The sequence below is a fragment of the Pristiophorus japonicus genome, unplaced genomic scaffold (genome assembly GCF_044704955.1).
Source record: "Pristiophorus japonicus isolate sPriJap1 unplaced genomic scaffold, sPriJap1.hap1 HAP1_SCAFFOLD_553, whole genome shotgun sequence".
NCBI classification, from domain to species: Eukaryota; Metazoa; Chordata; class Chondrichthyes; family Pristiophoridae; genus Pristiophorus; species Pristiophorus japonicus.
The window spans coordinates 216970-230292 of record NW_027254460.1 but is presented as its reverse complement, the minus strand read 5'-3'; the positions used below and the strand labels follow the sequence as shown (position 1 = coordinate 230292).

The following is a 13323-nucleotide window of genomic DNA, read 5'->3' as shown; positions in this document are numbered from 1 at the left end:
CCGGGGCAGATCTGCGATTGTCACCGAACTAATCTGCCTCCCACAATATCTACAGAATCCCGGGAATACCCGCAACCTCCCCGAGAATAGTCTTCATCATCATCGGCGGTCCCTGGAACCAGGATGACTTGCTTCCACATGGGTTCGCAGATGTTTCAATGAAGGAGCCGATATTCCAGTCCTGAACTCCAATTGAAGGGTGGAAGATGCCTGTGCCTGGATTGTTTTAACGTGTGGTGACCGTCTCACACCAGCCACCACACAGGATTGACAGAGCTCGGCCTTTATCCAGTGGCAAGGGTTAACCAGGACGGCAGGAGATCTGCTTTGCTGCAAGGACCTAGTGTGCACACATATTGCAGTGTGGGCAGGTCCGTGCTGCCCCTGGGCTCTCGGCTCTTCTGGACCCCGTACCCTCATTCATCACACCTCCGCCACGATTTTTCACCGTTCCTCCGCCATGATCTCTCACTGTTCCTCCGCCATGATCTCTCACCGTTCCTCCACCACGATCTCTCACCGCACCTCCGCCACGATCTCTCACCGTTCCACCGCCACGATCTCTCACCGTTCCACCGCCACGATCTCTCACCGTTCCTCCACCACGATCTCTCACCGCACCTCCGCCACGGTCTCTCACCGTACCTCCGCCACGATCTCTCACCGTACCTCCGCCACGATCTCTCACCGTTCCTCCGCCACGTTCTCTCACCGTTCCTCCGCCCCGACCTTCCCGCTCCTCCGCCACAATCTCTCGCCGTTCCTCCGCCACGATCTCTCACCGTACCTCCGCCACGATCTCTCACCGTTCCTCCGCCACGATCTCTCACCGTTCCTCCGCCCCGACCTTCCCGCTCCTCCGCCACGATCTCTCACCGTTCCTCCGCCACGATCTCTCACCGTACCTCCGCCACGATCTCTCACCGTACCTCCGCCACGATCTCTCACCGTTCCTCCGCCCCGACCTTCCCGCTCCTCCGCCACGATCTCTCACCGTACCTCCGCCCCGACCTTCCCGCTCCTCCGCCACGATCTCTCACCGTACCTCCGCCACGATCTCTCACCGTTCCTCCGCCACGATCTCTCACCGTTCCTCCGCCCCGACCTTCCCGCTCCTCCGCCATGATCTCTCACCGGTCCTCCGCCCCGACCTTCCTGCTCCTCCGCCACGATCTCTCACCGTACCTCCGCCACGATCTCTCACCGTTCCTCCGCCATGATCTCTCACCGTTCCTCCGCCCCGACCTTCCCGCTCCTCCGCCATGATCTCTCACCGGTCCTCCGCCACGATCTCTCACCATTCCTCCGCCACGATCTCTCACCGTACCTCCGCCACGATCTCTCACCGTACCTTCGCCACGATCTCTCGCCGTTCCTCCGCCACGATCTCTCACCGTACCTCTGCCACGATCTCTCACCGTTCCTCCGCCCCGACCTTCCCGCTCCTCCGCCACGATCTCCCACCGTTCCTCCACCACGATCTCTCACCGTTCCTCTGCCCCGACCTTCCCGCTCCTCCGCCACGATCTCTCACCGTTCCTCCGCCACGATCTCTCACCGTTCCTCCGCCCCGACCTTCCCGCTCCTCCGCCACGATCTCTCACCGCTCCTCCGCCACGATCTCTCACCGTTCCTCCGCCCCGACCTTCCCGCTCCTCCGCCACGATCTCTCACCGTACCTCCGCCACGATCTCTCACCGTTCCTCCGCCACGATCTCTCACCATTCCTCCGCCACGATCTCTCACCATTCCTCCGCCACGATCTCTCACCATTCCTCCGCCACGATCTCTCACCGTACCTCCGCCATGATCTCTCACCGTACCTCCGCCACGATCTCTCACCGTTCCTCCGCCCCGACCTTCCCGCTCCTCCGCCACGATCTCTCACCATTCCTCCGCCACGATCTCTCACCATTCCTCCGCCACGATCTCTCACCATTCCTCCGCCACGATCTCTCACCGTACCTCCGCCACGATCTCTCACCATTCCTCCGCCACGATCTCTCACCGCTCCTCCGCCACGATCTCTCACCGTTCCTCTGCCACGATCTCTCACCGTTCCTCCGCCACGATCTCTCACCGTTCCTCCGCCACGATCTCTCACCGTACCTCCGCCACGATCTCTCACCGTTCCTCCGCCACGATCTCTCACCGCTCCTCCGCCACGATCTCTCGCCGCTCCTCCGCCACGATCCCTCGCCGCTCCTCCGTCCCGATCTCTCGCCGCTCCTCTGTCCCGATCCCGCACCGTTCCTCCGCCACGATCTCTCACCATTCCTCCGCCACGATCTCTCACCGTACCTCCGCCACGATCTCTCACCGTTCCTCCGCCACGATCTCTCACCGTTCCTCCGCCACGATCTCTCACCGCTCCTCCGCCACGATCTCTCGCCGCTCATCCGTCCCGACCTTCCCGCTCCTCCGCTGTACCTGGACCCCGCCGATGTTCCTGCCCACGCTCCAAACTGTGACCTGGGTTTTGATGATGTCATCCAGTCGCCCACCTCGAAGCCGTCGCACACTTGTAGCAGCTCACTCTGGAAGCTGCAGTGGTATGCTCTTTTATCCTCCTGACCCACGATAGTCTTTTTTTTCCTTCAAAAATATACTTTATTTATATAAAATTTTCACAGTACATTGGAAAATAGTTCAGTACCTTGCGGTCAGCAATTCCATACAATTCGTTTGGATGCTGACAGCAGTTCCATACGATGCACCAGCGTGCATTTCATTTCAAGGTACAGTTTAGTACAATCCGTAAATCACGTTACATGTACGACTGTGCAAATAAGGGTATTACATGGAGAAGATAATAACAGGTTTACATTACATTCCGGGATACATTTCAATACCGATCACGAATCACGTTACATGTAGCACTATGCAGATGAAAGCAGTAGACGGAACGGATGAGAATATGTCCTCTCGCAGGTCAGGGTGACCCACGATGTCCCAGGACCCATGCTGCTCTTTTATCCTCCCGACCTGCGTGGTGTCCTCTCGCAGGTCGGGGTGGCCCGCGATGAATGAATGCCCCGGGAATAAGTTGCCCTGATATTGACGCTCAGATTGTAATTATTTCTCTGGTGCCCAACTTTAATATTCTCCTGAAAGTCCCACTGCAATCCAGTTCCAGTTCCATTGAGGGTGTAAAAGAAAAGATAGCCATCCGTGGCTAACTAAAGAAATAAAGGACGGTATCCAATTAAAAACAAAGGCATACAAAGTGGCCAAAACTAGTGAGTGAACAGAAGATTGGGAAGCTTTTAAAAGTCAGCAAAGAATGACTAAAAAAATCATTAAGAAAGGGAAGATAGACTATGAAAGTAAACTAGCACAAAATATAAAAACAGATAGCAAGAGTTTCTATAGGTATATAAAAAGGAAAAGAGTGGCTAAAGTAAATGTTGGTCCCTCAGAGGACGAGAACGGGAATTAGTGATGGGGAACAAAGAGATAGCAGAAACTCTAAACAAATATTTTGTATCAGTCTTTAAGGTAAAGGACACAAGCAATATTCCAACAGTGGATAGTCAAGGGGTTTTCGGGGGGGTGGGGGAAAGAACTTATCACAATCACTAAAAAGTAAGATAATGGGACTAAAGGCGGATACATTCCCTGGACCTGATGACTTGCATCCTACGGTCTTAAGAGAAGTAACGGCAGGGATAGTGGATGCATTGGTTACAATTTACCAAAATTCCCTGGACTCTGGGAGGTCTCAGCAGATTGGAAAACTACAAATGTAACGCCCCTATTTAAAAAAGGAGGCAGACAAAAAGCAGGAAACTAGGCCAGTTAGCCTAACATCTGTGGTTGGGAAAATGTTGGAGTACATTATTAAAGAAACAGTCGCAGGATATTTGGAAAAGCATAATTCGGTCAGGCAGAGTCAGCGTGGATTTATGAAGGGGAAGTCATGTTTGACAAATTTGCTGGAATTCTTTGAGGATGTAACAAACATGGTGGATAAAGGGGAACCAGTGGATGTATATTTGGACCTCCAGAAGGCATTTGACAAGGTGCCACATAAAAGGTTACTGCGCAAGATAAAAGTTCACGGGGTTGGGGGTAATAGATTAGCATGGATAGAGGATTGGCTAACAGAAAACAGAGAGTCGGGATAAATGGTTCATTCTCGGATTGGCAATCAGTAACTAGTGGGGTGCCGCTGGGACCCCAACTATTTACAATCTATATTAACAACTTGGAAGAAAGGACCGAGTGTAACGTAGCCAAGTTTGCTGACGATGCAAAGATGGGATAAAAAGCAATGTGTGAGGAGGACACAAAATACCTGCAAAACGACATAGACAGGCTAATGAGTGGGCAAAAATTTGGCATAATGTTGGAAAGTGTGAGGTCATGCACTTTGGCAAAAAAAAAATCAAAGAGCAAGTTATTATTTAAATGGAGAAAAATTGCAAAGTGCTGCAGTTCAATGGGACCTGGGGATATTTGTGCATGAAACACAAAAGGTTAGTATTCAGGTACAGCAAGTGATCAGGATCTTGGCCTTTACTGCAAAGGGGATGGAGTATAAAAGCAGGGAAGTCTTCCTACAATTACAGGGTATTGGTGAGGCCACACCTGGAATACTGCCTTGGTTTCCATATTTAAGAAAGGATGTACTTGCTTTGGAGGCAGTTCAGAGAAGGTTCACTAGGTTGATTCCGGAGATGAGGGGATTGACTTACAAGGAAAGGTTGAGTAGAATGGGCCTCTACTCATTGGAATTCAGAAGAATGAGAGGTGATCTTATCGAAACGTATAAGATTATGAGGGGGCTTGACAAGGTGGATGCAGAGAGGATGTTTCCACTGATAGGGGAGACTGGAACTAGGGGGCATAACCTTAGAATAAGGGGCCGCCCATTTAAAACTGAGATGAGGAGAAATTTCTTCTTTCAGAGGGTTGTAAATCTGTGGAATTCGCTGCCTCAGAGAGCTGTGGAAGCTGAGACATTAAATAAATTTAAGACAGCGGTAGACAGTTTCTTAACCGATAAGGGATTAATTGGTTATGGGGAGCGGGCAGGAAAGTGGACCTGAGTCTATAATCAGATCAGCCATGATTGTATTAAATGGCGGAGCAGGCTCCAGGGGCCTTACGGCCTACTCCTGCTCCTATTTCTTATGTTCTTATGTAAAAGGCCGATGATAATCAGCCCTTGATGAATCGACTGACTGTGGCAGATCGGGATGTGATCTTTGGGTTTGAGCTTCCCGTGTGCTAATCTTCTCCTTCTAACACCCTGTAAAAGGAGTTTACAAAAGTCATCACTGTAAGTACAGGATAGAACTTCAGAACATTCTCTCCTTCTTGTTCCTGTCCCGTGGGTCATGCAGCGCCGATACACCTGGGTAATCTGGGCCTGTCACTGATGGTAAAACCCGCAGCTCCCGCCCCGCTGGACACACACATGACAACCAATGGGCCAATGGTTTTCCTGCTGCCCTCCACGCACTTGGTGCCAGGCTCAATACATGGCAATTCTGTGGTGTTGGTGCACTCCCCGCGTCCGCCACCCCCCACCACTGTTGCCAGGCTCAATACTCAGCCATTCTGTGGGATTTGTGCCCTTCCCTGGTGCCAGGCTAGATACACGGCCATCCTGTGGGGTCGGTGCCCTCCCCTGGTGCCAGGCTCGGTATACGCCCATCCTGTGGGGTCGGTGCCCTCCCCTTGTGCTAGGCTCGGTATATGGCCATCTTGTAGGGTTTGTGCCCTCCCCTAGTGCCAGGCTACCGCGGTATACACCCATCCTGTGGGGTCGGTGCCCTCCCTTGGTTCCAGGCTCGGTATATGCCATCCTGTGGGGTGGGTGCCCTCCCCTGGTGCCAGGCTCGGTATACACCATCCTGTGGGGTCGGTGCCCTCCCGTGGTGTCAGGCTCGGTATACGCCCATCCTGTGGGGTGGGTGCCCTCCCCGACATGACATCATAGAGACTGCGTTGCCAGGTTACTGTGTCACACAGCTCGCGTTGCTGGGGTTTGACGTCACACACCCCTTCTTGCCAAGTTGTGACGTCACGCGGCTCATGCTACCGAATTGGTGACGTCATTGGCGCTGAGTGAGTGGCGGCGCGGGTTCGAATCGCAGCCACGCAGCAAGCCACCTCCGACTGTGGGAGTGGGCGGGGTAAATGGCAGAAACAGGGTCGCGATTGGTGGGCGGCCTGTCAATCCGGTCAATCAGCCAATTGCAGGGGCGGACAACGCCTCCCTGAGCGCGCTGTGAGGCTGCACTGCGCATGTGCGGGATCCCCGCAGGCTGGCCTTTGGTGAAGGTAAACAAAATGGCTGAAAGTGAGCGGAGCTGAGCGGAACCGGGGGGGGCCGAGGGAGAGTGTCCCGGGGGGGAGGGTGAGTGTACCAGGCGGGTGGGGAGGAGGGCAAAAGAGACACGGGCGCACAGACTGACACAGGAGGCACACCCCCAGAATGACTGGGGAGGGAGGAGACAGACCGGGTGTGAGAGTGGTGGGGGTTCCTGGGAAAGCTGACAGACTCCTGTAATTGTCCCCCACTCCTCTCCCCCTCCCATCCCCTTTCCTCCCCCTCCCCTCGGCTTCTCGTCACCGGGGCCCAGTGAGATCAGACAGTGTGTAACCCGGGGGCCCAGTGAGATCAGACAGTGTGTAACCCGGGGGCCCAGTGAGATCAGACAGTGTGTAACCCGGGGGCCCAGTGAGATCAGACAGAGTGTAACCCGGGGACCCAGTGAGATCAGACGGTGTTTAACCCGGGGGCCCAGTGAGATCAGACAGCGTGTAACCCGGGGGCCCAGTGAGATCAGACGGTGTTTAACCCGGGGGCCCAGTGAGATCAGACAGTGTTTAACCCGGGGGCCCAGTGAGATCAGACAGTGTGTAACCCGGGGGCCCAGTGAGATCAGACAGTGTAACCCGGGGGCCCAGTGAGATCAGACAGTGTGTAACCCGGGGCCCAGTGAGATCAGACAGTGTGTAACCCGGGGGCCCAGTGAGATCAGACCGTGTGTAACCCGGGGTACCAGTGAGATCAGACAGTGTGTAACCCGGGGAGAATTCTGGTGATTTTCTCTAAGTCCAGACGGGCGGGACAGAGATCTGAGGAAAAGGATAAAATCAAACAGAAATACTGGACATATACTTTTCTGAAACTTTGGAAAAACACTTTACATTACATTCCACTTCACAACATTAATCTTCTAATTTTATGCCCTGTGATAATTAGATCCCGGTGAATCACGGAGTGATTGAGAAAGTTCCACAGCTGGAAGGAAACAGGGATTGTGGACTGAGGAACAACAGCAGGTGAACCAGCACAGGATTGTGAGAGCACCAACCAGTGAGCCCCTTCCGATTGAAAGCGCTTCAATAGATCGACTGGGGAGAAAGGTAAGAGAAAGTGCCATTTACTCAGATACACACCGGTCCTGTAGACAGTACACACAGGTTACAAGGTAAGACAGGAAATGAGACCGGGGGAGACTAACCACCGAGTACAATTATCCAGCATGAGGCCGTGCAATGGGATGTGCAGTGAGATCAGTTTCTGTCTCTAAACACAGTCACAGTGAATCTTGTGTGTGTTTTAGAGTAAAGGGCTTTGATCTAAGAGGTGACTCCAGTTTGAGGCAGAGCCCAGCAGATGGACCGGTCTCTGTACATTAGGTGCGGCTGAACTCTCACCGACACCATCAGATCTCAATGTTCAAATATTTCCCATCTGGTGAGAAAGCCAATGGAAAGATTGAACCGGAAGCACATCGTCAATTCACTGATCACGGTGCACAGACCCATCTGAAAGACCAGCACGGCCTATCGCCCACAGAATCAATTATTCATTCATGAACATTTAGAATGATAAGAAAATATATTGATAATGACTTTATATTGATAATTACTAATATTGAAGCATTGATCACTAGAGATACATAGTATTCTAATATACTGAAACACAGATATGGGGAGTTGCAATTTATTGATTGGCATCGTACTTGACCCCGAGATGAACTTCCGAACCCATATTCCCTCAATCACCAAGTCCGCTTACTTCCAGCTCCATAACATCGCCGGTCTCTGCCCCTTCCTCAGTTCATCTGCTCAAACCCTCATCCAAGCCTCTGATCGGTCTAATACCTCACACTCTCCGTAAACTTAAGCTTAAACTTTGGGGGCATAGTTTTAAGGTGGTTGGTGGAAGGCTTAGAGGGGATTTGAGTGGGGGTGGGCTTCTTTATGCAGAGGGTTTTGGGGATCTGGAACTCGCTGCCTGGAAGAGTGGTGGATACAGAAACCCTCACCACTTTTAAGAGATGGTTGGATGGGCACTTAAAGTGCCGTAACCTGCAGGGTTACAGACCGAGAGCTGGTAATTGGGATTAGACTAGATCACTTCTTGTTGGCTGGCACAGATATAATGGTAACTGCTGCAGGGAATCGAATATGGCCAGGGTGATCTGGACTAGTTTCGATCACCTGGATGGGTGGGAGAGAAATTTTCCCACATTTTCTTTCCCTAAATTGGCCTTGGTTTTTACCTGTTTTTTTGCCTCTCCCAGGACATCACATGGTTCTGGTTGGGGTGGAGTGTAGAATGTTTCGGTGCAAGGGGTGTCGCAGTTCTATGAGGCGGGCTGGTTGGGCTGGGTGCTATTTACCTTTCCACCATTGTTCATTCTTCATAGGTTTATCTGTAACCTTCAGGGCTGTTGACCGAGGGCCGTGCGGCTCTTTGTCGGCCGGCGCGGACACGATGGTCTGAAATGGCCTCCTTCTGTGCTGTAAATTTCTATGTTTCTTCAACACTTCTGCCCGTATCCTTACTCAAGAACACAAGAAGTAGCAGCAGGTGTTGGCCATACGGCCCCTCCCATCTACTCCGCCATTCAGTAAGATCTCTATTCGATAGAGAATTTTAAAGATTCACAACTCTGAGTGAAGAAATAGCTCCTCCACATAGTCTTAAATGACCGATCTCTTATCCTAATACATAGGAACCCTAACTCTAGACGATCAAGCCCTTGTCAATTCCTCTCAGAATTTTATATGTTTCAATGATATCACCTTCCGTTCTTCTGAACTCCAGAGAATATAGGCCTATTCTACTCAATCTGTCCTCAGCCCTCTCATCCCAACTTGTACCAATTTCCGTTCACCCATCACCCCTGTGCTCGCTGAACTACATTGGCTCCTGGTCCATCAGTGCCTCACTTTCAAAATTCTCATCCTTGTTTTGAAATCCGTCCAGGACCTTGCCCCTCCCTATTGCTGTAACCTCCTCCAGCGTGACAATCCTCAGATCTTTGCATTCCTCCAATTCTGGCCTCTTGAGCAGCCCCAGTTTCAGCAATATTGGTGGCCGTACCTTCAGCTGCTGAGGCCAAAAGCTCTGGAATTCCTCCCTAAACCTCTCCACCTTTAAAATGCTCCTTAATACCTAGCCTTTTGGACCAGCTTTCAGTCACCTGTGCTAATATTTCCTTACGTGACTGGGTGTCAAATTTTGTTTGCTAACAGTCCTGTGAAGTGCCTTGGAACATTTTACTGCATTTAAGGCACGATATAAATGCAATTTGTTGCTGATAACTGAAGATATTTCGAATTGTAATATAACGAAATTACATGCATGGGGAATTGCAATAGATTGATAACTGCAGAGGAAGAGGATTTTTATGTATTGCTAATAGCGTGCATTCTTTTAATGTGAGGTGGCCCTTGCATATTAGCTACCACACGGGCTTGGCAGAGCAAGGTCTTAGTCCAATGGCAAGGGATCGAAGATGACTGGAGACCAGGCTCTGCTGCATGTTTCCTCTGGCACTGACTCTCACTGGGATACAGTTTCCTCTGGCACTGACTCTCACTAGGATACAGTTTCCTCTGGCACAGTCTCTCACTGGGGTACAGTTTCCTCTGGCACTGACTCTCACTGGAGTACAGTTTCCTGTGTCACCGATTCTCTCTGGAATACAGTTTCCTGTAGCACTGATTCTCACTGGAATACAGTTTCCTCTGGCACTGACACTCAACTGGGGTACAGTTTCCTGTAGCACTGATTCTCACTGGGGTACAGTTTCCTCTGGCACTGACTCTCACTGGAATACAGTTTCCTCTGGCACGGACTCTCACTGGGGTACAGTTTCCTCTGGCACGGCCTCTCACTGGGGTACAGTTTCCCCTGGAACGGACTCTCACTGGGGTGCAGTTTCCTCTGGCCCTGACTCTCACTGGGGTACAGTTTCCTCTGGCACTGACTCTCTCTGGGGTACAGTTTCCTCTGACACAGATTTACTGTGTACCTAATTTGTGCTGTCCCTTCCCTGAGAGTGCATGATGGGACAGTTCAGAGGGAGCTTTAACCTGAAACTGATCAGGAGCTGCGGGTGGAAAGTTTTCAGTGCAGTGGCAGATCGTACTGCTGCTGAATTTTAATTGATAAGCTGCCAGCAGTGCGGTCGGGACGGACACCGAAGTGTGCCCTGCGGCAGGGTAGGGGGAATTTTACTCTGTATCTAACCCATACGCCCCCTAGTCTGTGGGAATTTAGTGTGAATTTGAAAGCAACTGCTAGGGTAGATAGAGAGAAATTTATTCTGCTGCTTGGGGTGTCTAGGACGAGGGGACATAAACTTAAAATCTGAGCCAGGCCATTCAGGAGAGATGTTAGGATACACTTCTTCACTCAATGGATGGTTGAAGTGTGGAACTTCCCACAATAAGCAATCGATGCTCGCCCATTGAATAATTCTGGGCCGGTTGTGATGTCTGCCCAATGACCCGTTGCTTGTTCCCTTGGATTGGATCTTTATTTATTCCCTTTGGTTTGTTTTCAGCTTCACTGCTGGACCCACCACTCAAAGCACTTTGTCTGATCTGCCCCTGGGAATGAGCAGACTCCTCCCTCCTCTCCCACACTGCACCGTCTCTCCTCCTCTTTCCCCCTTGGTTGTGTTCCACACTCTGGGCCTTGGGCCTTCCCCCGGGATTCTCAGTATGAACAGGGGGATGTGTGTTGAGACAGGCTGTCCCAGCTCTCCACCTTTGAAGGGACATGGAGAGGACCCACTGGGCTGAATGGCCCTGCTTTATGATAACACTGCAGTGCCTAGCAACCAACCTCTCTGAGCCCTGCTCATTATGGGCTAGCAGTTTCTGATGGGACAGTGAAGAGGGAGAAAGACTTGGATTTATTTGGCGCCTTTCACGACCAAAGGACCCCTCAAAGCACTTTACAGCCAATGAAGTACTTTTGGATTGTAGTCACTGTTGTAGTAAGGGAGAGTTACCCTGTATCTAACCCGTGCTGTACCTGCCCTGGGATTGTTTGCTGGGACAGTGCATAGGGAGCTTTACTCTGTATCTAACCCATGTTGTACATGTCCCGGGACTGTTTGATGGGATAGTATAGAGAGAGTTTTACTCTGAATCAAACCCTGTGCTGTACCTGCCCTGGGAGTTTTTGACAGGATAATGTAAAGGGAGCTTTGCGCTGTATCTAACCCATGTTGTACCTGATCTGGCAGAGTTTGACGGGACAGTTTAGAGGAAGCTTTTCTCTCTATCTAACCCATACTGTAACTGCCTTGGGAGTATTTGATGGGACAGTGTGGTGGGAGCTTTTCTCTGAATCTAACCCATACTGTACCTGCCCTGGGAGTGTTTGATGGGACAGTGTAGATGGAGATTTACTGTGTGCCAAACCTGTGCTAACCTAGCAAGTTGTGAAGAGGACATAACCCTTATCCCCTTATCGTTTAAGAAACTGTCTATTTCTGTCTTAAATTTATTCAATGTCACAGCTTCTACAGCTTTCTGAGGCAGCGAATTCCATAGATTTCGAACCCTGTGAGAGAAGAAATTTCTCCTCATCTCTGTTTTAAATGGGCGGCCCCTTATTCTAAGATCATGCCCTCTAGTTCTCGTCTCCCCCATCAGTGGAAACATCCTCTCTGTATCCACCTTGTCGAGCCCCCTCATAAATTTAGATGTTTCGATAAGATCGCCTCTCATTCTTCTGAACTCCAGTGAGTAGAGGCCCAACCTACTCAACCTTTCCTCATAAGTCAACCCTCTCATCCCCAGAATCAACCGAGTGAACCTTCTCTGAACTGCCTCCAAAGCAACTATATCCTTTCGCAAATATGGAAACCAAAATTGCACGCAGTATTCCAGGTGTGGCCTCACCAACACTATGTATAGCTGCAGCAAGACTTCCCTGCTTTTATACTCCAACCCCTTTGCAATAAAGGCCAAGATACCATTAGCCTTCCTGATCACTTGCTGTATCTGTATACTATCCTTTTGTGTTTCATGCACAAGTACCCCCAGGTCCCGCTGTACTGTGGCGCTTTGCAATCTTTCTCCATTTAAATAATAACTTGCTCTTTGATTTTTTTTCTGCCAAAGTGCATGACCTCACACTTTCCAACATTATACTCCAACTGCCAAATTTTTGCCCACTCACTGAGCCTGTCTATGTCCTTCTGCAGATTTGTTGTGTCCTGCTCACACATTGCTTTTCCTCCCATCTTTGTATTGTCAGCAAACTTGGCTACGTTACATTCAGTCCCTTCTTCCAAGTCGTTAATATAGATTGTAAATAGTTGGGGACCCAGCACTGATCTCTGCGGCACCCTACTAGTTACTGGTTGCCAACCAGAGAATGAACCATTTATCCCGACTCTCTGTTCTCTATTAGTTAGCCAATCCTCTATCCATGCTAAATATATTACCCCCAACTCTGTGAACTTTTATCTTGTGCAGCAACCTTTTATGTGGCACCTTGTCAAATGCATTCTGGAAGTCCAAATACACCATATCCACTGGTTCCACTTTATCCACCCTGTTCGTTACATCCTCAAAGAACTCCAGTAAGTTTGTCAAACATGACTTCCCCTTCATAAATCCATGCTGACTCTCCTGACCGAATTTTGCTTATCCAAATGTCCTGCTACTGCTTCTTTAATAATGGACTCTGGCAACATTTTCCCAACCACAGATGTTAGGCTAACTGGTCTATAGTTTCCTGTTTTTTGTCTGCCTCCTTTTTTAAATAGGGACGTTACATTTGCAGTTTTCCAATCTGCTGGGACCTCTCCAGAATCCAGGGAATTTTGGTAAATTACAACCAATGCATATACAATCCCTGCCGCTACTTCTCTTAAGACCCTAGGATGCAAGCCATCAGGTTCAGGGGATATATCTGCCTTTAGTCCCATTATCTTACTGAGTACCACCTCCTTAGTGATTGTGATTGTGTTAAGTTCCTCCCCCCCCCCCCCCCCCCCCCGCCCGCCCCATAGCCCCTTGTCTATCCACTGTTGGAATATTGTT

The 13323-nt window shown here is 50.4% G+C and overlaps 2 protein-coding genes across 2 annotated transcripts in view; both read left to right on the top strand.

Moving 5' to 3' along the window:
- The first annotated feature begins 7294 nt into the window (after positions 1 to 7294).
- LOC139254492 (zinc finger protein ZFP2-like) overlaps positions 7295 to 13323 on the top strand; it is a 32674-nt gene continuing 26645 nt past the window's right edge. Inside the window, exon 1 of the mRNA XM_070873707.1 lies at positions 7295 to 7383. The gene's annotated coding sequence lies outside the window, so the exon portion shown is untranslated. The remainder of the gene's footprint in view (positions 7384 to 13323) is intronic.
- The window catches only part of LOC139254494 (zinc finger protein 850-like), a 154503-nt gene continuing 148491 nt past the window's right edge, over positions 7312 to 13323 (top strand). Inside the window, exon 1 of the mRNA XM_070873709.1 lies at positions 7312 to 7383. The gene's annotated coding sequence lies outside the window, so the exon portion shown is untranslated. The remainder of the gene's footprint in view (positions 7384 to 13323) is intronic.